The 24,937-nt window shown below is 43.9% G+C and overlaps 1 long non-coding RNA gene across 1 annotated transcript; it reads left to right on the top strand.

The window, feature by feature from the left end:
• The first annotated feature begins 12,148 nt into the window (after nt 1–12,148).
• On the top strand, nt 12,149–24,558 carry LOC120701389. Its single transcript, XR_005686076.1, has 3 exons — nt 12,149–12,161; nt 13,959–13,962; nt 24,435–24,558. It is a non-coding gene; the product is annotated as an uncharacterized LOC120701389 (long non-coding RNA).
• Nucleotides 24,559–24,937: the final 379 nt, after the last annotated feature.

Genomic DNA, 24,937 nt, shown 5'->3' with positions numbered 1-24,937 from the left:
GGGCAGATAGAAACATATTTACGAGTACCGCAATGCCAATACGAAGAGCTTTTTTGCTGAGTTCCAGCGCGATCCGGAGAAGCATGCGAAGATTCTTGCTGACCGTGCTCTTTGTCGCGAAATAAAGCGAATTCTCGACACCGATAGGCCGTATAGTGCTCCCGCTGGTCTCCTCGAACCCAAACCGGAGCCAATGGACGAAGAGCCGCTATTTCCGCATGAATTTATGTATCATCGTAAAGGCATCTTCGACGAGAGCTCTGGTTAATGTTGCGTTATCCTCGATTTCAGGGGACGACTTCGAAGCATTTCTTCGTCGAACAGCCGAAGAAATAATAGATGTTGCGGTCCGCGAAGTCATATCTGAGGTGGATCGCATGGTCTTCGAGGAAGAAACCTCGGATGTAACAATGTAACTTATTATTGTCTTCTCGCTTTTTCGCGAGGTGTATGCTCTTGTTGTGACAAAAACAGATGTAGTTGAAGTTTCTTATTAATGGATGTATGCTGGTTTCTCGTTTGTCCTTCGACTATGCTCAGATGTTATTGTTGCGAAGCGCCACTCCCCTTTGCGCGGGTGAGGGGACAAACACACTTTGGTTCATTCATCGACACTGGCGTCGTGCGTGAATCTGTTTTGCGAAGCGCCACCCCCCCTTCGCTCGACTGGCGGGGATGATGATTGAGTTTCGGGTTTTAGCCCCTTCGGCCTTTTGTTTTGATTATGTGCACCTAATCTTCACAGGGGACCTTCGTCCCTTTAGCCGGAGAAAGTCGCGCCTGGCCTTCGGCTTTTGCGCGACAAGACTTTCTGTCTTAGGCTCTCGCACGTAAGGACTTTGTTAGGGGACCTTCGGCTCTTCAGCCGGAGAGGTTCGCGCCTAGCCTTCGGCTTTCGCACGACCGGACTTTCCGCCTTAGGCTTTCGCACATAAGGACTTTGTTAGGGGACTTTTGGTTCTTTAGCCGGAGAGGTTCGCGCCTAGTCTTCGGCTTTCGCGTGACAGGACTTTCTGCCTTAGGCTTTCGCACGTAAGAACTTTGTTAGGGGACCTTCGGCTCTTTAGCCGGAGAGGTTCGCGCCTAGCCTTCGGCTTTCGCGCGACAGGACTTTCCACCCTTCGCTCTTATGCGAAGGGATTTCTGTTAATTTCTCTGCAAGTGAAGCTGAGAGGAGCGAAGCCCCTAATCGGGATTGCGCCTCATGCTTACTTCTTTTCAAGCGTTATTGCTTGCATTTCGTGCCGATGACTCCCCTCTTTGCCTTGACGATGAGGGATAGACGCTTCGGCGCCTTCTCATCGTATCTGTTCCTTCGAGATTTTTTATGGGGGGCCTTATTTATATTTCACAAGGGGTTACATAGGGTTTCGCCTCGTTAAAAACCTCACACCTTCAGCGCAATGTGGACATGCGAAAGCTTCCCCCTTGAGGAAAAGAGTACGGGCCCTTCGGTACATTGTGCTGATTTACACAAATGAGAAGAATAAATTGCAAAAATAGAAAACATTGCTCTACGAGCCCCTTCGGCTATTTCCCTCCGGTGGCTCTTACACAGTTCCTACACGTAGTACTTCTGTAGCATGTCCTTGTTCCACGAGTATGGGTCTTCGCTGCCTTCTAGAGTGCGGAGCCTGTAGGCCTCCGGCCTTGCCATGGATGCGACGATAAATGGGCCTTCCCACTTGCTGTGCATCTTGCCTTTTTGCTTGGCCTTCGGTATTCTTCGAAGCACCAAATCCCCCTCTTTGATATCTATGGGCTTCACTTTCTTGTTCTTCCACCTTCGCGTCTCTTCTTGATATTTTTCCAAGTTAATTGCTGCTTGTATCTTGCCTGTTTCGATATTGTCGATCGAAGGCTTGATGTCTTCTTCGATGTTGTCTGCCCCTTCGGCTGTCCTCCATGATTTGAGCTTGATTTCTTTGGGTGTTACAGCCTCTTCGCCGTACAAAAGCTTGAATGGGGTAAATTTCGTGGTCCTGGACTCTGTTGTGTTATAAGACCATATGACCCTCGGCAATTCATCCGCCCATTTCCCCTTCGGCAGTTCAGTGACATTTTTCTTGATGCCTGCGAAGATGATGCCGTTGGCCCTTTCCACTACGCCATTTGACTGCGGGTGGTAGACCGAAGCGAAGCATAAGTTGGTGCCCAGTTGAGTGGTGAACTCCCTAAAAGTTGTGCAGTGACCTCCTTCGGGACTCCGGAGCGGCAGACAATGTTCTGCCAGAAGAATTTCTGTAGGGCTCTGACCGTGATATCCCTGAGTGCCTTGGCTTCGACCCATTTGGAGAAGTACTCAACCGCCACAACGGCGTACTTGTAGTTTCCTGGAGCTGCAGGTAGCGGCCCAACGATGTCGATGCCCCATCGTGCGAGGGGCCATACCGGAGGCAGTAGCTGAACCTCGTCGGGGGGGGGGGGGGATTTGTTGTATGGGGCATGCTTCTGGCAATTTGGACATGTGCGAACCACATCATGTGCGTTCGCCATAGCCAAAGGCCAATAGAATTCTTCGCAGAAAGCTTTGCCTACAAGGGCCCTTGTCGCTATGTGCGAAGAATACATCCCTGCATGTATCTCTTCGAGCAATTGTTTGCCTTCTTCACGTGAAATGCACTTTAGGAGTGGTGCGCAGACCCCCCCCCCTCGGTATAACTCTTCTCCTATGATTCTGTAATTTCTGGCGCGAAGCGCCATTCGCTTCTCTTCCTTCTCATCCTTCGGGACGAAGTGTCCGCGAAGATAGGCCATGATGGTGGCCCTCCAGTCTTCGCTAGTTATTGCGTTGATAAATTTTGCGGGCTCTTCGGTGCAATTGACGGAGGCCTGCTTTAATGTTTCGAAAAACACATCTGGTGGTAAAGGGTCAAATTGCGCTGCTGCCTTCGCCAGCTGAACGGCTTTCTTGTTCTTCGTTCTGGAGAAACTGCGGATACTAATCCCAAGGAAATACTTCTCCATGCTTCGCACTGCTGCCAAGTACTTCGCCAACTCTGGCTTGAGAGCTCTATTGGACTTGTTGATGTGGCTTGTGATCAACTCTGAATCTGATCTGATTGACAATCTTCGCGCGCCCAGCGCTCTTGCTTTGCGAAGGCCTAAGAGAAGGCCTTCGTATTCTACGATATTATTGGTGCACCCCTTGAAGTCAAGTCTGATTGCATATTTCAGCTGTGCGCCCGAAGGCGCTGTTAATACTGCCGAAGCCCCTGCTCTATCTCTCTGGTAAGCCCCATCACACTCAAGCTGCCATATTGTTTCTATCTTTGGCTGTTCCTGCGAAGGCGTTGCAGGAGTCCAATCTGCGATGAAATCTGCCAATGAAAGAGCATCTAGGCCCCTAGTGGGTTTTGGTGGATTGATTGACACCACGATTAAAGGACTAACCATCTTGTTGAGTATTTGAGCAGGAATTAATCATCCTATCAATTATCTATGTGAAGAGATGGATTAATGGTCAATAACAAAAGGCTCATACAACAAGACATGTGTTATGATATAATCAAATGAGAAAATATTGACAAGCAAAGGTATTGTGAATGAGACAAAATTATATGATTTTGCATAGTCTCAAATTTGGAGAAGCTTGTTATAAGAAATGTATATGATATATGTTGATCTAGCAAGCATGGAAAGTAAAAGGGAGTATGGTTTAATCCATATATGAGGTCTCAAATTAGAAGGCTTGCTGATGATCAAAATCAATTGAAGAAATGGTTTTCATTCTAATGTCACAAGTCAACGTGAGTTCAAGTGGGCTCTTGTGAATAAATGGATGAGATCGAAAAACGAGTTTCAAGAGGCTACGGAAGCAGTGGCTTGGCGTGAGCAAAGAAACCGATAATGATCAAGTCCAAGAATTCTAAGAGACAAGGAGAATTTCATATTGAAAGGTGTCATTCATTAGAGAAGAAAAATGACTTGTGAATCAAAGTTGGATTTCATTGTTGATTTAAATGTGATACAAGCGTATATGAAGCTCTATGTGATGCAAGGATGAAAAGTTGAAATTCGGAAAAGCATTTCGAGGGACTAAGCTTGGAGAAGGGCAATTGGGTAGCGCCGAAGGACCAATGCTAGGGTGAAGAAATGCTATTTGGATTCAACTTGAGGAATCTTTGATAAGGACACCCCTACAATGCCCGAAAATTTATACCAAATCTTTCACGGTACAAAATTACGAGCTAACAACTTCTCTGACTTTTTCTCCCTAGTATAGCAAATGATCAATAATTATCCTTGCCCTTGATATAGCAACACACGCCCTTGTCAGATTATATAGATATATGCAGGCGCAGCAGAAATAATAATCAAGATTCACTCCATACGTGTTGAACAGATGCAACTAGCAAGTGGACAAATACGTCACTGATATCTCACGGAGATAGTATGAATATTATTTAATTTGCCTCTCTAATCACCACAGCACGCAGCCAAAAGCAGGACAGATCAAGACTTGCGTCAATAATTCTCACGAACAACCACAGAGGCTAACAAGATGTAGCAGTATAATCCAGTACAAGGATAGTCTGTCAGATCACCAACACAGGGAATAGTAAAGATAGAAGGGATCTCAACAAGAAATCCAAGCGACGTACCCGAGATGTAGCAACTCGATCACGCGCTCCACACAAATCCGAGATTTGCCCAATATTTCACGGTACTTACAAATAGTTTCACTGAGTATTTCTTTTTTTATAGAGATATGGCTGGCACAAGATCCTATTCACGCTCAACCAGTAGCAAACTCACGTTTAAAAATCAACCAGCGAACTTTGCTCTCTCGGCAAATAAATTGATGTTAATTATCTCACCAACCACTCAGGGATCAATCGGTATATAATTAAAATAACAAGCAGCAGCCAATGTCTTTCACGATAGAATAATTATCAGATCCAAAATTGAGACAACTTATATGAACCGATTCAAACCAGATAGTAGAAAATAATGTTTCGATTTGATCCAGCACCACAAGCAGTAACAGCAGAGAAGAGATCGGCTTACAGCAGATGATGCAAACCAATCCCTAGATAATTCTTCCACCCGTAGCTACGATGAACCACGATCAGAAGATGGGGATCCACTAAAGAATCCGGAGCAGCGCACCCAGGAAACAATCCTGATCACACTCGCAATCACGATCCAGAAGAATCGGCAAGGTAGACGAGATCAGACGGCGCCTCGCTGTTCGTAGGAGAAACCCTAGACAAGAGACACAAATAAAATCCAATCTAATCTAACTTACATGGCCGTCCCTGGGCCTTTTAGGTGCACGCAGGCACACAAGACCAAACCAGACTAGGACTCGGCACAAGCTAATTAAATCCTGGTCTGACTCAACCAATACAAGTCCGACGCACATATGAAATTATCCTTACGTGCTAGTGCTAATGCTAACATATATATTAGGTAACATAAATATTAGAATATTCCGGCCATGATGCAAATGATATTATTAGCATTTGTTGCCTTCGTACTAGCAGCATGCATGATGCAACTTCCTCAATTGTTCTTCGTCCAATCAATAGCTCAAGTGATGTCGCCCTGCTTGGAACCAACCTCGATATATATTTTTTTTGGCTTCATAATTTCCTCTCCCTTGAATGTTGCACCTCTAAAAATAATATTTGATGACAGACCCATGCTGGTGAATTTCGCCATACTATTGCTATATTTCTCGACAAAATGAATAGCTCCAAATTTGAGACGAGATAAATCCAACGGAACACCAGTTATCATATTTGATATAATACCAGACTTGCATGCATGAATAATTTGAGGAGCCATGGGCTCATCAATCTTGGTCATGTATGGTGTTCATATTGGCAAAGTATCAAATCTTTCTAGAATCATATTGTGAAGATGGTGATTTGAACTAGAAGTGGATTTCATTTAATGATAAAGGTTCAAGTCACTAGCTCAAGGAAGAGATGTGCTCAAAGTAAAGAAGCAAGATTGGAAGCAATCCTCAGTTTGAGTTTGATCGAAGCACGACATGAGATACAAATGAGAAGCTCAAGGAGTTGAAATGTAATTTACCTTTGATCTTGAGTATATGTATGCCGTACTATCAAGAGGGATGCATCACAATGGTCTTTGGTTTAGTCTCAGTGCTCAAGTAACCTAAGAAAGTTGAGAGAGACACAGAAAGCCTCACGTGCACAATTTTACCTGTCTGCTAGGGCCAACCCGGAAGTTCTGGGTTTGGTAATCCGGAAGTTACGGATTTGGTACACGTGGCACTAACGGCTAGTTGGTTTGAAAACCCAGAAGTTCTGGGTTGTGGAATCCAGAAGTTCCGGGTTCTAACTGTCACATAACGGCTAGTTTCTTTGGGACCAGCTATTTATACCCCTTAGCCCCCTTCTTGGTGGGCTACTGTTCCAGACTTTGTTCTATTGCTTGTTGGTCATCCCAAGAAGCTTGGTAGTCATAGTTGAGCTTTCCCCAACCTCTTTTTGTGAGATTGTGTGATTCTTGTAATATCCTTGAGTTGGCTTCGAGAGAGAGATTGCTAGAGAGCACAAAAGAGCATAGCAAACCTTGAGCACTTGAGCTTAGCCGAAATCGTGTGTTTCGCATTTGTCACTCTTGGAGCGTGGCTCCTAGACGGCTAGGTGTTACCCGTGAGCACCCAAAGGTTGTGGCGTGCCTCGGGAAGTTTGTACCACCTCTACATCGAGAAAAAACCCTTAGTAACTCGGGTTACTAAGGCGAGGCTAGATAGCTCAAGAAGAAAGTGTTCTTCTTGGGTGTCTCAACGGAGACTAGGATTCACACGTGGTGAACGTGGTGAATCAGAACTTCGGTGAAACAAATCTTTGTGTCTCCGCTGTTCACTTTTTCTTTGCACTCTTTGTGAGTTTTGTGATTTTGGTTGATCTACTTGTTTGGTAGCATATTTGTGTGCAGGAACTTTGTGGATATGCCCAAGGAGCTTCACTAAGCATACTCTACATTTGGGGTTTAAACTTGTATCCATTTACTCGCACTAGATTTATTGTGTTCACTCTGCTCTGAGTGAATTTGTAAGTTCTGGGTTGCAAAACTCGGATGTTCTTGAGTTCACCTGCTGTCTTGCCCAGTTCCGGATTTGCAAACCCGGAAGTTCTGGGTTTGGCAGACAGTGAATTTAATCCGCTGCATTTGAGTGAAAATTTGTAGGTGCGCCTATTCACCCGCCCTCTAGGCGACATCACCGTCCTTTCAATTAGTATCAGAGGTTGGGTTCACATCAAAGTTTAACCACCGTGAAGAAATGATGTCAACGTCCTATGAGGTACCCTTTGAGCCACTTGTAAGTGATGCTCAAACTACGCTTCCTAATCCATTCATGTACTTAATCATTTGCGTACTCTTGGTCCTCTTGCTGAGCGAGTTGTAGTTGCAAGCATCCTTCCCCCAAATTTTAGTTGGGATAAAATTGATTGGAAAAATCAAAGTGTTATGGATTGCATGCAACTCAACGCGTTAGTCACTGATTATTTGCTGAGCATTGTGTGTACAGAAGTAAATGAAACTATCCTTGAAGATGAAATAGTAAGAGGAAATGCTTATCTCATTTGGAAATTTCTCAAGTATTTGTATGATAAAGATTGCTCAGTATCTTCAGTAGTAGGCATTGCTCCCTAGGAAACATTTTTCAAGAGTCAAGAGATCAAAACTTCAGAAATTAGCAACCTTATTGTTGATGTCACAGCAAATTCGGAAGTTCTGGATTCAGAACCCGGAAGTTCTGAATTTGACAAAAATAATGAAATATGCCAGTCAAATGATGAATCAACCTCTGCCTGTTCTGATCAGTTACATTATGGTCATCATCAGTGTTTTGTGGCCACAACGGAAGATACATCAGACTCAGATAATGATAATGATAGTGATTGTGATAGTGATGATGATGATAATGAGGAGTTAATGCTTGAACTTAAAAAGATTGATCAAAGGGTCAGAAGAATTGTGATTGAGATGATGAAGAGAGTAATGATTCAAGATCAAGAGATTAAGAGACAAAAGAAGCTTCTAAAGAAGAAAGATGAAGAAATCAAGTGTCTTAATCAAGTGCAAAAGAAGAATCAAGCTCTCATGGCACAAGTGGATGAACTTACCAACAAGCATATGAATATGCAAGCTCTCAATATAAAACTCAAATTCTCTAATGAAAAGCTTGTGGATTCATTTGCCACACTAGAGGTAGCTCATGAGGTCATGGTTACAGTGATGAAGTCTTGTGTGACAATTAACAATACTTGCTCACAAAATGACAATAAAGAGAAACAATCTTGGTATGAGCAAATAACTGTGGAAGATTGTAATGATGACCTAGCTCTAGAAAATGAAGTGCTCAAACAAGAGATTGAGAGGCTTTCAAAGGACTTGACAATGTTGAAAGGCAAGAGTTTTGTACAACCTTCTCAAGATAACTGTAAAACCATGGTGAAGAAGCTTGAGAAGGGATCAACCGTGCAAAACTCTTGCAACCCAGTACACAAGTCAAACAAGACCAAGCCTCAAGCCAAGAAGAAAAATCTAGATCATATCAAATGCTTCAAGTGCTCCAACATGGGACATTATGCTTCAATGTGTTCAATTAAGCTAGAAGACCAGCAAACACTCTCCAAGAGAAAAATAAGCCTTTCCAAGAGAAGATGCTTTGGCTGCTGCAAAAAGGGACACAAAATTGCAACTTGTCCAAGCAAGTCAAAAATGCTGTCTAACAAAACCAGAAGTTTCGGGTTTGGCTAAACAGCATCACTACAAGCTGAACAAAGGCTTTAAGAAAGCTCAAGAAAACTATTTGGATAGTAAAGAAGTCAAAGACAATAAGAACAACCTAGCAAGAAACCTCAAGCACAAGGTTTGCTACACTTGTCAAGAAAAAGGACAATTTGGTAAGGATTGTCCAAATGGTAAAATTCTTAAGCCAAACTTGGTCAACAATGTTCATAGATGCTTTAGGAGGCACTCAGATGGTGTTGGTGCTGGTAGGATGATAAAGTCATCTACTACTCGCCCAAGAGCCATTTGGGTCCCCAAATCTTTATTGACTAACCTCTATGGTCCCAATGTAGCTTGAGTACCAAAATGTGCTTGAAAGAATTAGCAGATGTGTAACAGAACCGCCCAAATTAAACCGGCTTAAGTGTGCTAACTATCATCTTAAGCGTTAATCAAGTAAACACGCACTTAAAACGGTGTAATCCGGCAGCCTGTTGGGTTAAGGATCGAAAACACTGGAAGTCTCGCACGAAGATGAGCACAGATGATTACAAGCAAATAAAAGTTCTCAAATTTAAATTAAAATGCGGAGTTTTACCAACAAGTCTATGTAAAATATCAGAGTTCAAAATGCAGCGAAATTAAATAGAAGTTTAGTTTAGAAAAACAACGATTACTACGTTGACGTGAGGACGTCACATCGAGCCCACCGATGTGAATCCTGGTTAGCTCCAGCCAGCAGTAGTTACCTGAAAACAGGGTGACAACAAACCCTGAGTATACTAATACTCAGCAAGACTTACCCGACTATGGGTATACTTAGCCCACTATCTAGACATGCAAAGCTGTTTGGCTCTGGAGTTGTTTTGCTGAAAAGCTACTAATAGTGGATCCTTACTTTCAGTATTTTAGATCAAGGTTATTATACAAATACCGACTAGATTTGCCTGAACACCTAGAGCACGCATGGTTGATCACATTATCTTTTCAGAGTACCACAGCCATAACTCATATTCTCAACTTTCCATTCCCAATTCCATCATTTACTACGATGTGACAGAGAGATCAAGGTTCTCATATCCGCGAGTCACGGCGAATCGATTTGATTTAACCTTGCAAGGTAGACCTAACTCACACGACACGTGCAGCCATGCCGGACCACATATGTCAATTGTTCCCATCATTACCCCGACGTCTGAACCACGCCTGCCAAAACCTGGGTGAATGGGCCCCTCACGGCGAACTCCCAGAGAACCTGAAGGCGACATACATTCCATCACCCGCCATCATCCCACTCCCAGAGTAGCAGGTCGCAGTTCAAAGTATCGTTGCAAATCAGGTAATTAGCTTACCGATTTCGACTACCTCCTACTTCCGGCATGTGGTTAGTACTGTTCAATCCTCGATCAATGTGCCAACAACGGTATGGTCCTCAATCGACACAGGCGGAGGTCCACTTTCCATACATCCTATATCCATAATCCAATTCCTCTCCGCCCGGTCTCCATTTCTCTTTCCTCATTGATTCATTCTCAAGCCACATTGCCATAAGTAATAGAAACCTATAGCTCGCGAGTGACAACAATCACTCGACTTCTACCGGATCCTAGTTAAGCATGGCAATACTAACGACACATGTATACTAGTATAGACTCATAGGTACCTAGGGAGAAATATGCATACTAGGGTTTCATACAACTCCTAAGAACGTAAATGCACAAATACTTAAATAAACATTGAATACTCAAATTAGGGGTTATGCTCCGGGGCTTGCCTGGGTTTGACACAAAGTTAGTTAGTTAGCTTGTAGTCTTGTACCGACTTGACATCATCCCAGTCCAAGCATGCACTCCAGTTGGTCCTTCCATCTTCTAGATTGGTCCACTCGTGCACCATCTTCTGGCCCGGCTTCAACATTGCCCTCCGGTTCCACGTGTCGCACATTTAGCGTACCTAGATGATATGCAACGATGCAAATGCAATGCAATTAAAGGAAAGATATGACTGGGTAATCATTTATCGAGTAAACACCATAAACAAGCTCAAAAGGAAAAAGGGTTGGTGCTGCAACACGAGAGTTCAATCAAGTATTTTAGCCTGAAGTGTTTCCTACTAAAAAGCATTGCTAGCTTGCTTATAAAAAGCTAAGCAAGGATATAAAGCAAGAAAAAACAATTAGGACAATTTATTTAACCAGCAAGCAACTTTAGCAAGCCCAACAAAAGCAACCTACGACTGATCATAAAAGATTCGGAATGATTTACAACTAAGCAAAATACATTTCTGAAAAGGACACATGCATATAAAGGATTTACTTAACAACATAAAAGAAAACTAGAGCTGGAACTAAACAATGCAAAAACCTAACTTGCAGCCATGATTTAGTAACACACATATATCAGCAAGATAAGCTAAACAATTAAATATCTAAAAGAATGTGCACCTCTTATGGTCATGAAACTTTACAAATAGATACACATGCAAAGACTAGGCTACTGCATAAATATTGCATGCTCAAGATTTACAATTAATTTAGCGCTAACAAAACAAGCTTTTATTGAAAATAAGCATGTGAGAGCAATATAAATGCAAAACTCAACAATTTCTGTAAGCACATGGCCATATTGAATTTTGGGAAGACATCACAACATCATACAAAGGTAGTGGAAACATATTTTCTATTTTAGCATTTATATTTTATTTATAAACTATTTACTTAGCAATCAACAAGTTAAATCAAAAACATGGTCATACTGCACTCAATGAACTTGCACTTTTTATCACAGCACGCACATAACAATAATAGCCTACCATAAAAATTTCATAATTTTTGAACATCCAAAACTGCAGATATTAAATAAACAATCTAAAACAAGCATTACTCATGATTAAATCAATACATCATAAAAACATTAATTAAAAAACATATTAAATATTTTTCCTAAGTTCTACATGCCAAAACAAAACTAACCCAACTGGTTTTAACTTTTTGCCATTTTTCTACTATTTACTAAGCATTTTCAAAGCTTGCAACCACCTAAAATAACATTTAAAATAGAGCAAAAACTATTTATAAACTGAAGATCAACCTGTAAGTAAAGTTGTAGATCTTAGAACAAGGAATCCAACAAATTTTAGTTTGCATTTTTCTGATTTTTCTATGATTTACTACGATTTTTCAAAGTTTCAGCCAAAAATTTCAAAAAGGTCCAGCGCGACACTATTCAACTGAGTCTTGGTGTGTGCAGATAGGCCCCTGGACTTGTGTCAATTGTTGCCCGAGGTCCCTGGTCGTGATTTGGAACAGAGGAGCGCACGGGGAGCTCAATTCCGGCGATGATGCTCACTGGAGGCGAGGGGAAAGAGGGGGGAAAACAAGAGGAGGTCCGCGCGAACCTGTAGAGGGGTTTGGAGCGCGAGGAGGTGCCCGGAGGTGGCCTGTCTGCGGCGGCCGGCGCTCGGCGGCGGTCTGCGGCGGCGGAGGCAGCGCTCCGGCAGCCGATTCGGGGCAGGCTCGGGCCTGGGAGCTTCACCGGCGCGTGGGGGAGCCCGTGGGTGGATCGGCTTGGTCAGGGAAAGGGCGGAGGGTGGAGCTCCATGGCGAGCAGGGGGCCGTGGCGCTGATGGCGCGCGAGCAGGGCTCGGCCCAGCTCTAGGAGGAGTGGAGCAGGTGCGGGGCGAAGTGAGGCGGCCTAGGGCGCGAGGAATCGCAGCGGGGCGGCGAGGGAAGGCCGGCGCAGGGGCGCTCCACGGTGGCGTTGCTCAGGCCCGGCTCAGCTCGAGCTCGAGGTCGGAGAAGGAGAGGAGAAAATGGACTTGGGCGCTGAACAGGATAAGCACGAGCTCGCGTGGTCTGAGCGGCAGCGGCGCGGCTCGGCTCGTGGCCACGACGATCATGGTGGCGCACACGCGAGAGAGAGGCGAGGAAGTGAGCGAGGAGGAGACGATGCCGTGGACGACTTGAACACGGGAACGTGCTGGCCGGTTCGGGAGACTTCGGAAAGAAATATCAGGACCCATAAACTGTACCTGATTAGCACTAATGATCAAGTTAAGCTCCCAATCAATCCTAATTAAGATAATTAACACACGGGGTGTTACAAGGTGCTAGGAGAGGCATTGAAGACTTGGCAAACTTAAGAAGAGCTTCATCTAAACAATATTGTCTTAAAGTTCATTTAGAAAATTACGAAGTTGAACTCAAAAGGATATATCATTTATCTCAATGCATCTCTGGTAACAAGTACCTCTCCCTGTAGCTAAATATGTTCTTATATTTGAGATTGCTTTGTGTGATCTCAAATAAAAGGATTGTTTAGCTCACTTTATCAATTAAAGAAATTTATGCAATTATGACATGTGATGCTCTTGACAAACTCTGTGGTGGAGTTAGTGGGGTTATGCTTGTACAGGAGAATTTACATGAATTAAGAACTTAAAAGGGTCAAGAGTCCTGCAAATTCACTCAGTCAAGAAAGTCTGGTAAACCAAGAAGCTCCGGATTACACAACCAAGAAGTTCGGGATTTTCAGAGAAAACTGCTGTTGAGGCAAATTTGAGAAGACAGTGGCTTTGTGGACAACATGTTTTTTTTTGTAATGTTCATGTTCACAACAAAGCACTGTGAGCTAACTCTTGACTTATTCATGCTTTTCAATTAATTATTTATTACTTGACCAACATGTGAAATGAGTCTCCTCAAGTGTCTAAATTGATCACAAGTGTATTTCTCAAGAATCCTATCCTTGATGCACTCATTAAGGGGGAGCTTGTTTCATATCTTGTGTCATTGCTGCTAACCTTGCTTTCAAGTTTTCATGTGCATAGCAAGTATATATGTGATTGCAAGGATGATGTGCTTCACTACGAGTATGCCACTTGACTTCAAAGTCATCAATCCAACAAAGAAAAAGTGTATATAAACTTAAAATTGGATTGTTTATCATTCTGTGTGTCTACTCTCCATAATATGGCTTAAGTTCCTCACTTGGTCTTAACTGATCAAAAGATGCACATATACTTGCCTTCCATATACATGTGTGCATCATCGTCTCGTAAGAAACTTAGTCCATGTTATGAGGCTTTATTGCTTGGTGACTCATTGCCTTCCACATTCCAAGAGTCATCAACATAAAGCTAGGGCTTGTGCTACTAATGAGATCTACTTGAATTTGTGAGCTTTTCATGACTTATCAAAGAAAAGATTTCAAGTGCCATTTATGATGTTTATGTGCAAGCCAAGTATAATATCATTCTTTTGTGAAGGACATGGGATCTAAAGGGCCAAGGTATGTTTTACATATGTCAAGTATTTATGCTTTGCATCTAGGCCCTTTTACATGCTAGTGTGTGCATATTTTACATGAAGCAACTTCAAGTTTTGTGTGTCTTTTAGATATTTGGTTGATACCTTCTTCTAAGTTGGCTTAGTGTCAAAGTGGTCTTTAATTTGTAAGGTATGAGCCAAATATGCTGAAATGGGACTAAACTTGAATTGTTGCATGCTTGAGTGACATAGGATAGAAATTTCTAAAAATTTAACTAGTATGCTAAGTTGTGTGCTTTTTGAATAATCTGTCTTGGTTTTTGGTCTTTGTGACCATGTCAAGTCACCTTGTGGTTATAGTTATCCTTGTTTGATTGTTGGCTAACCACAAGTGACAAGACTCTATCAAGTCCATAGGATCTATTCAAATCTTATCTCAAGGGCTATACCATTGGAAATTCTATACCTTATCAACATGTCTACAGGCTAATTCTTTCAAAAAAACTCCAAATCATTTCTTATCAAATTCTATCTTTTTGAGCTATTTTTGTTCCTGTCGAAACTTCCAACGCAGTCGTCGGAACTTCCTACACGTGTAGGAAGTTTATTCAAACTTTCGATAAGACCCTCTCGGCCGACAGCTCAATTTTCATCGGAACTTCCTACGAAATCGTCGGAACTTCCGACCCCCACTGGAAGTTTCTTCATACTTCCTACCGAGGGTCCTCGGCCGCTATTTTAATTTTCGTCGGAACTTTCTACCTCCTCGTCGGAACTTCCTACAGACTCTGCATTTTTATATATATACTCGTTGGACAGCACCTCAAACCCTAACTTTCCTCACCGCCGTCCCTCACTCTTCTCTCCATTTTTGTGAGGCGATTTGGGGTTTTGACTGTGGGATTTCAAGGTCAAGGGGTGCATTGGATTCCCCATCCTTCGGAGATTCCGGATCCCCCTTCCGAATTTGATTTCAAATCCTTCCACCATGAGTCAAAGTACAAAAATGATGTTCTTGCCCAATCTCTTTATCTAGGATTGATCTCTTCGATTCCTTTGGCAGAACACCTACATTTAGATCCTAGATGCTGCTCCATATGTCAGATTCAAGTTTTCATGGATGATTTATGCAAAACTATAACCTAGGGTTTCTGGGCTAAACCCAGAAGTTCCGGTTTTCACAACCCAGAAGTTCCAGATTCGCCTAGAATACTTGCAACATTCTCATATCATCCAAACTCTCTGGTTTCTGTCACCCAAATCATTCCTTCCCTAAAAACGCCCGCGTCTAGTAATTTTTGTACTTCGTCCTGAGCCGCTTTCTGCCTTTCTTCGGACATTGTTCTTTGTCCCTGCTTTACTGGCTTCCCCTTCGGGTTTACCCTGAGCTCATGCTCGATGACCGCCTGACTGACTCCTCGCAGATCCGAAGAGGACCAAGCGACCACATCTTGATTGTTACGGAGGAACTGTATGAGTCTGGCTTCTTCGGCCTCTTCGAGCCCTTTTCTGATGATTACCATTCGGTCAGGCACATCTTGGCATAAAGGCACCTTCTTCGTGTGTTCCGCCGGAGATACTCCTCCTGACTCCTCTGGCTCTTCGCTGTTTGCAGCATCGGTGTCCTCATCCTGTGTTTCAATGACATGGACATTCTTGTTTGCGGTTGATGCATTGTCTTCGCATCTCCTTGCTTCTTCCTGGTTGCCGAAGACTGTAATAATTCCTCCGGTCGAAGGCAGTTTCATGCATAGATATGACTGATGAATTACTGCTGCAAATTTGACCAAGGTGTTGCGGCCGAAGATGGCGTTGTAGGGGTAGTTGATGTCAACCACATCGAAGGTTATTGCTTCAGTTCTTTGTGCTGCTCCTTCGCCAAATGTGACATTGAGATCTATCTTGCCAAGAGCTTCGATTCTCTTGCCTCCGAAGCCAATGAGCGGATATTGTGACTTATGCAAGGCTTTTTCTGTGAAACCCATTTTGACGAAGCACTGCCATACGAGGATGTCTGCGGAGCTCCCATTATCCACCAAGATTCTCCCTACATCATTTCCTGCGAAGTGCACTGAATTCTTGCCGATGTTGGCCCTGATGACGAGGGGGTCATTATGCGGGTAGTGTTGCAGCCGAAGATCTACTTGTGTGAAGGATATCGGGACATGCGACCAAGTTGTTCGGAAACATTTGCCCTCGCTGACATGAGAGACAGTTTTGAAGTATTCTTTGCGTTGCATCTTCGTCTCAAGTACTGGTTCGTTGGATCCTCCGGAGATGGCATTGATGATGTTGACCCTGCTGCCGGAGGGTCCATCGCTTGATCTCTCTGGTATTTGCCCCGGCTCGAGCTTTGGAGGCGGGGGTAGACTTGCTGTGTCATAAGACTGTGGCGTGGAGCTCCTCGACCATGTTTGACTGTAAGGCGGAGGGGGTAGCATTTGTACTGGCTGTTGCGGAGGTGTTGCCTGGTGCATGTATGGCAGTGGGTTGTAGTTGTAGATCGGGTATGACACCGGCCAATTCGGCGTAGGAGGCCAAGTGGTTGCCGTTACCGAAGACTGTGGTGGCAACTGCGAGGTGTGATTAACTGGCTTCGCCGGTTGGGAATTGAGTCGATCGAACTCTTCTTTCCTCTCAATGGCGAAGGGGCACTCGTTTGTCCAATGGCCTTTGTCCTTGCCATGGAAATAACAAAAAGGGGTTCTCTCTCTTCGGCCACCGTTATCTCTTCGATTTTTCTGGTGCCACTCTTCGCGATGGCGGCGATCATCATGGCTGGACCTTTCTTCGTGGCGGTCCCTCTCTCCCTTCCCCCGGTGATGGTGCTTTGACTCTCGGGGTTCTTCTTCGGAAACATTGTTTACTGTTCTTTTGTGCTTCGCCTCCTCGGCATGCCACGGTTTTGAGTGAGGCCTCTCGCCGCTTCGTGGCTTCTTCTGTTCATTCTTCTCCTCAAGCCTTCTTCTCTTCGCTCGGTCGGATATGCAATACTCTTGCATTATCTCGAATAGCTTAGTCACTGTCTTCGGCTTCGCTGGGATATGTACTCTTCGCATGGTCCCAGATTGATCCCCTTCACCACTGAATCGATGATGCTTTGGTCAGCAACATTCGGTGCTCTTGCGCGAAGCTTCATGATGCTCTGAAGATATTCTTGTAGGGTCATGCTTCCTTGTCTCAGATCGTGAAAATCACATGATGTGACTACGTCGGGCCTCACGGCTCGGAAACTTGCACACAACTCGAAGCGAAGCTGCTTCCACAACAAAATGGTTCCTGGTGGTATGTTTGCATACTATCGTTGTGCCAAGCCTTTTAATGCGAGGACGAGTGCATTCGCTTTGCATGCGGTGCCTCCTCCTGATGCTTCTATGGTGGCATCGTATTTGAGGAGGAACTCTTCGGGATCTGACTCCCCATCGAACTGCGGCAGTATTGCTGGGTTGAGGCGATGAGGCCACTGTACCTCCTCCAGTTCTTCGGATAGTGGTGATATCCGCTGGTGCCTTCTTCGGTAATGTTCTTCGCCGTCTGACTCGGAACGGTCGGAGATCTCTTCAATCGGTATAAGCCTTGGGAGAACTCTTGGTGGTTCATGTTGTCGCGGGTTGACCACAATCATCTCCTTCTGCGGTGGTGGTGGTGGTGCCTGCAATTTCTCGAGCTGCAGCTGTTGTGCACGGAGCTTCTCCTGTAGCGCCTTGCAGCGAAGCTTCTCCTTCCTCAACTTGTTGTACTGTTCTTGATGCTCTTCTTCGGTGAGCATGGTCTCCTTCCCCTTCGCTCTTGTTATGATCTGTCACTCCGAAGGCTCTTCTTCCAAGGCCTGCTGCAGAGCCCTTCGTGCCTCTTCGATTTGTGCGTCGATGCGACGCATCGTCGTGATGTCTTCGGCTGAGACGCCGATGTCCAGAAGGTTGACTTCAAGCTGGCCTTTTGCGACGGTGTCGACGGAGACGCCGTCGCTGTTGGCCCCATTTGCCTATGTTGCCGCCGCTTCGTCTTGCGAAGGCGTTGTCGTCGTCGTCGTCGTGTCCTCCGAAGTGGCTCCGGTGGTTCCTCTCTTCTTCGTCACCGCCATGTGGTGTATCGAACCGATGGGTGGGCGCCAAACTATTGGTGGAGAGTGTCTTCGGAACGGGCAAACACAACAACAGTAACTGAAAAGCACGCCAATCAAGAAGGGAAATGTTCTGTCTCTATTCCTATCTGTCCCATCAATGAACATTACAGGGGTATTTATAGGTGGCGTTTCGCCTCCCAAGTACAATTACTCTTTGGTTCCCTTACAATGGTCATATTCCCGAAATATTTCTGGATATACACGTAATTTTCCTAATACAACTTGAGTGCGCTACAGCTCAGACGGGCCCGCAACTCCAGACAATCCTCTTCGGTCTGCTCGACGAAGGCCATGGGGCCCATTGCTCACTCTCCGCTATGAAGCTTGCGTCTCCGGTCTTCGCGTATCTTCGGCTTCCGACCCGAAGACTAGCGAAGACGGACATCCTCTTCGTTCGCTCCTGGCGTTGGCTTCGGTGTACATGCCGTCCTGTCTTCGCACACCTTCGGCGACCGGTCCGAAGGTGGTGTCCCCAACACTGCATTTTCTTTGTTAATTGAGGTCCTATGTCAAAAGCCGAACCCTAAAAATAAAATCTCGCGTTCACACTATAAAATTTTATTATCGAAATTGACCGAAACTTGTTGGAGGTGACTCAGTATAACTGGCAGCTACTCTATGCAAAGCAGTGTGACTAGAACTACACGTGGGTCCCACGTCCACTACTACAGAAAGGCTAATTTGTCCCGGTTGGGAAACCTTTGTTGTCCCGGTTTCCCAACCGGGAACGCCAGGCCGGGACAAAAGGGAGGGTCCTTTTGTCCCGGGTCTGGCAACCGGGACAAAAGGTGCTGCCAGCGCCACGTGGCTGGCGCACACCAACCGGGACAAAAGGTCTCTTTTTTCCTGTTTTCATTTTCTCAATTCTTTTTCTATTTCAATTATACTTTTGCATTTCAATTAAACTTATGTATTGGAATTCAGTGTGTATGATCTCCACTAATATATACATATATATATAGTTACTTATATAATATTTGTCCTAGATAGTTTTCATATATAAATTAATTCACTTATATATATATATACACATATCTATACATGTGAATTCCTTTACATATGAAAATGTCTAGGATAATATTATATAAATATATATATATACACATATATATTATTGGAGTGCTTATATATATATAATACATACATACTCATAAATAGAAATTTAATATATACACACACATATATATTTACATAAGTATATTCGTTCTTAATTACATATATACGCGTATATTATCATATTTGCTGCGATTGTCAATATTAGATAGTCCATCATAGTAGAATTCGCCTTTTGGATCGATGACTTGCTCAACAATAAATCCGGACAATTGTTCTTGAATCGCCATAATCTTTTCCTCCGGTATGAGTTTATCGCGCATCTCCTCGACCTATGGAAAAAGGGGATAATTAACTTCGACTAATTAAAATACGAGTTCAAATATTAACAAGTTTTTTACTTACTTCCTCCTCCCAATCTGTCCTGCCCTTTGGAGGACCTACCAGACCATGGATGTTCTCGCATACATAGTATGCGCATAAATTAGTGACTTGTTTCTGCCTCATACACTTTAAGAGAGAAGAAATTATCAGGTATTTACATGAATATATAATAAAACTAATGAATCGTGCAATTAATCATCCAAGTGCGTACCGCAAAATCTGTCTTGATCTTCGATTCCTTGTCAAATTTGTCTGGATGATTTTTAGCGAATTGTTTCCAAACCTTGTGCATGATTAGAACAATTATAGGCAAGTAACAAAGTGATTCAAATTATCGGTCATCGAACGTCGGTCAGCATTGTACATCCATCGCCGGTCCATCTGCATTTTAAATAAATCGATTTGAATTCTTTACACGTATCGAATAAATAAAATATATCAAACCTAAATTAAACTAAATGTAACATAACATGAATAATTAAAAGATATGCAATATCCATCATACATCTTGATTAATTAAAAGGAGTACTTAATCCATTACAGAACTTAACAAAGGAGTACTATACATGAAACATAAAAATTCAAACAACAACACATAGGTTTTCAACCGTCCTTGCGTAGGAACGCAGAATGCTCTAACGGATTTCTTGCTGGCGCAGAAGAAGATGGCGAAGCTGAAACCTCCGAGTTTGGTAGTGACGAACCGTAACGCCGCAATAAATCCTCAAGATCAAACGGAGGTTCCTCGCCCCTTGCCATGCATTCTCTATATTATTTTTTGAAATAACGGAGCGCTGCCCTATGAAAAGCACTAGGTTTTTTGGACCGACGACCTACTCGAGTTGTGCCCTTCTCTCCAGAAGGACAATGATCACCCCCACCGGCGCCACTCCCTCCAGCTGCTGAAGCCATATTTTACTGAAAAAATACCTTTATTTTCCACAAAATTATAAATTCTTACCATTACAATGCAAAAATTATTTACTATTACAATTACAATGATCAGATTAATAACTCTTGCAATTAACAATGAAATCATATAAAAAAGACGAAATGTATCATTAATTGAAAGAAATCTCTAATTAATTGAAAGAAATCTCTATAACTTCTAATTACTTTGATACCATTCAGTTCCAGGAGTACACTCTTTTCAATATCCAGAAACCCTCTAGAAGAAAAATAAACATTTATTTCTGAAAATGTATATGTCAGTAACCTCAACCCTGCGGTGATGACACTGCCTTTCGGGGGGACACGGTGCGGTACAATGATGTCACCAATCAGCCAGTCGCAGCACCAACATTTACGATTAATATGCACAACACTTGGCACAGGCAGCATGCTCGTTGATATGCTCTCAGTACAACAACGGCCATGCTGACTACGTCAAATGCTGTCTTCTTATCAATCGGAAGTGCTGGTGATGCGACCAACCGATTCGCGACGTCCTTATAGCGCATCGTGTATCCCCGAAAGGTAGTGCCATCACCGTTGGATAGAGATTAACGACGTATACTTGTTTCAAAATAAAGATTTTTTAGCTTCTAGATGGTTTCAATGTGAGCCTGAATAAATACATCACTAGAGTGTCAAAATAATCCATTCATAATACAAAAAATTCTAATATACTCATTTCATTAATTCATTCATGAATACAAAAATCAACTATCCACAATATGGTCATATATACAAGTACATCATATGAAGTGTCTACACTCATTCTAAAAATTTCTACTATCCACATACTCATCTAAATCTAAAAGAAAATCACACCTACTTATGCAATCTAGCTAAATGTCCAAGAAATGAGCTAGCTACACATTTTCTCTATTTTTAAAGCATGAAATGAGCTATACAAGCCAAGGAAGAAGAGAAAAACAAACCCCAAACTTTTAGCGCCGATAGATGGACGGGGAATCAAAGATCTTCACAAATGTGGTGAAGAAATGAGCAAGAACTCCTCTCTCCCGAGCCAAGAACAGCAAGAAATAAGTGAGCTGAAAGGCTCGGGCGGGGGGAGAGGGAAGGGGATAAGGGGGCCAAGACCTTTTGTCCCGGTTGGAGACACCAACCGGGACAAAAGGGGGGCCTTTTATCCCGGTTGGTGGCTCCAACCGGGACAAAAGGCCCATGTCCCCCCCTCCCCCCCCCCCCCCCCCCCGCTGGCCCGGCTAGCCGTTGGACCCGGAACAAAAGCCACCGGCTGCGCGGGCCTTTTGTCCCGGTTAGAGCCACCAACCGGGATAAAAGACCACCCTTTTGTCCCGGTTGGTGCCTCCAACCGGGACAAAAGGCCCATGTCCCCCCGCTGGCCCGGCTAGCCGTTGGACCCGGGACAAAAGCCACCTATTGTCCCGGGCCCAAAGGCTGCCGGGACAAATGCCCTGGAACAAAGGCCTATTCTGTAGTAGTGGTCAAGAGTCGAATTCTAGAAATAAAACATCGCGTTCACATTATAAAATTTTATCGTAATTTACTGAAATTTTTTGGAGATAACTCAGTATGACTGGCAGCTACTCTGTGCAGAGCAGTGTAGCTTGAACTATATGTGGACCCCACGTCAAGAGCGGAGTCACTAAACTAGTTGGAGAGAATTTGATGTAGTAATTTGAAACCGGTTTGTTTGGGTTGAAACTATTAGTTTGGTTTGCTTTGGAGGAAGAGAGCAAATATAGTTTGGGTTGGTTTGAGTAGAATAGTAAGTAGATGGAGTTAGTTTGGTTTCTAAAGTATATTAATAATAAAATAGTTTGGTGTGGTTTTAGTTTGGTTTTCAAACCATTAGCAGGGTGAAATGAGGATCCTGCTCATGAGTTTAGCAAAATATATAGTACAAGCGGGGACAGGGTGATGCGCCGGGCCCAGTCATGATCCCGTTTGCCTAGATAGGTCTTTGAGAGATCGGAATAACGACGAGAGGCGAGTTGGATGGGAGATGACAAAATTTTGTGGCAAGAATCGTGGTCAGTATCCCAGCTTAACCCACGGAGCACCTCTCTTCTAGCAAAGTCAAGCTCAGAACCACGCAGTCACAAAGCCTAGAAAACAAACTAAGTGACGACCCATCGATACTAGCTGTTGCTGGACGCTGAGTCTGTCGATCCGGCGGGGCAGATGGAGATGGAGATGGAGATGGAGCGACCGCACCGCACCATGGCGGCCAACTCCGCGCAGCGCTCGCGAACGCTTCGTGCTCCGGCCGTGCCGCGTCTTATCCTATCAGAGTTATCTCCGGAGGGGGGTCGTTGTCTTGAAAGCCCAGTTGGCACGCCAGCAATCGCTTAGCATCCACACGAAACGGTGGATGAACTGAAGGGCGCACAACCTACACCAGAAAAACGACCACGGATCATCCCATTATTGAACCACAAAATCCTCCAATGTCCCTTTGCACGAGATGTCTCGACAAGAGCAAGTGCTTGGGCTGAAGGAATGGTGCAGGTCCCGGAGCAACATCTGAACATGGAAGGTTGGCGGAACCTACCAGTGGTATCAAACGACAGGAAGGTGAGAAAAGTGAAGGCGGTTCTTCTGATGTACGTGGCTTGGAACCTAAAGGGAGGAACAAGCGCATCTTCCAATCATCAACTACGTAGTATGCAACCGAGCCAGATCCTGCAGGAAATCAAGTCTGCGCTGCGAACGCGCACGGTGGCCTGTGGAAGCCCAGCATTACCCCCTTTTTTATCGATGTTTAGTTCAGTTTCTGTTGAGTTTGAATGCTTATTTGTTTTTCTTTTTGTAATATCGGTCTGTAATTTGGAATCGAACACTCTTGCTTCCCTTAAATGACAATGTAGTGCTATGCAAAAAAAAAAGAAACCAAAAATCTACCGAGGGATGAAAAGAAGATCACCTGTCATGTAAAAAAATTAAAAAAAGAAACCACAAAATCTACCGAGGGATGAAAAAAAAATCACCTGTCATGCTGTCGGTTTTAGTGCAGTACAAGTCCTGAAAAGGAGTACCCCTCCGTCCCAGAAACCGCATAGTTGTAGGACTAACGACTAAGTGGTGAAACCAATGAATAGTGAGAAATTACATAAATATCTTTAAAAAAGATAGTCTGACAATATTATTGTACAATTTTGTAATTATTATAATACAAGTAATATTATAAAACTTGTGATCATGAGAGCCACACGTGGTACTAAGACCCCGTTTGGTAGGGCTTCTGGAGCGGCTTCACGAGCGGCTCCAGGTGAAGCCCTCCCAAACGTTTGTTTTGTAACCGGCTTCACGTGTGAAGCCGGTCCTGAAGCCATCGGCGGCTTACACAGGCAAGGTGAAGCCATGAAATCGTGGCTTCACGCGGCTTACACATCAATCTAACAAGTGAAACTGTTTTGCCAAACATTTTCTAAAACGGCTCAAACTCCACCAGAGAAGCCGCTCAATCTGAGGAGTCGGAGCTGTTTTTGGAAGAGCCGGAGCCCTGCCAAATAGGCCCTAAATAATCAGCCTATGAAACAATGTAGTCATGAGTGCCATATATGGATCTCACGTAAAATAAAAACTTCCTACAATAACAGTCTTTATGCGACAAAATTTATACGCTACAAATACGGTCTTTTGGGACTTGCAAGAGAACCCGTGTTCGTGCTACCAGAGCTCTAGAAGCTGCAGCAGGACCGGCTTGTTCCCACAGCTCGCAGCCTCGCACTCGCAGCCACTCACCTCGCCGCTGCCGCTCGGCGACCCCCACACGGCAGCCGCGGCCACACACCTGTCCCGGCGGCCCCGCGCGCCTCGGCACGGCGCTCGGGTCGGGCCCGACCCAAATCAGGCGCCCCCTCCCTCCCTCTTCCACCCCCCGAAACACCGGCACGCGTCTCAGCCAGGGTTCACCTCTTCCACCCCCCGAAACACCGGCACGCGTCTCAGCCAGGGTTCACCTTATCGACGGTAAAGCGATTTTCGCCAACTAGCGGTATCGGTAAACCGGCGGTAAATCGCCGAAAACCGCTAGAAACCGCTCGAAATGACAATTCAAATTCAAAAAACCGGTAACCGTTGTTTACCGACCGGTAATCGATGTTTACCGACCGGTAACCGTCGTTTTTAACCGGTAAACACCGTATGACTTTGGAAAATTAAAAATTTTGGCAGCATTTCACCGTAATTTTGTAAATATCATTACTGATGGTATATATCAAACAATTATATAACATTTACACATACATAGAATAGAAGTTCATATCTATAAAAATAGAAATTCACATCCATAGTCCATATAGATCATCACAACAATAGTCCATGCAAATCATCACAACCATAGTCCTCACAAACCATCATCGTCAATATATATAATACATAGTAGTGGTTTCCGGTCCAAATGAACAAATGAAAATATATGTACATATTTGAAATATGAACACACATATATA

The sequence above is a fragment of the Panicum virgatum genome, chromosome 3K (genome assembly GCF_016808335.1).
Source record: "Panicum virgatum strain AP13 chromosome 3K, P.virgatum_v5, whole genome shotgun sequence".
In the NCBI taxonomy this organism is placed as follows: Eukaryota; Viridiplantae; Streptophyta; class Magnoliopsida; order Poales; family Poaceae; genus Panicum; species Panicum virgatum.
Note: the sequence above shows the minus strand (reverse complement) of the source record. Positions and strands in the feature narration are given on the sequence as shown.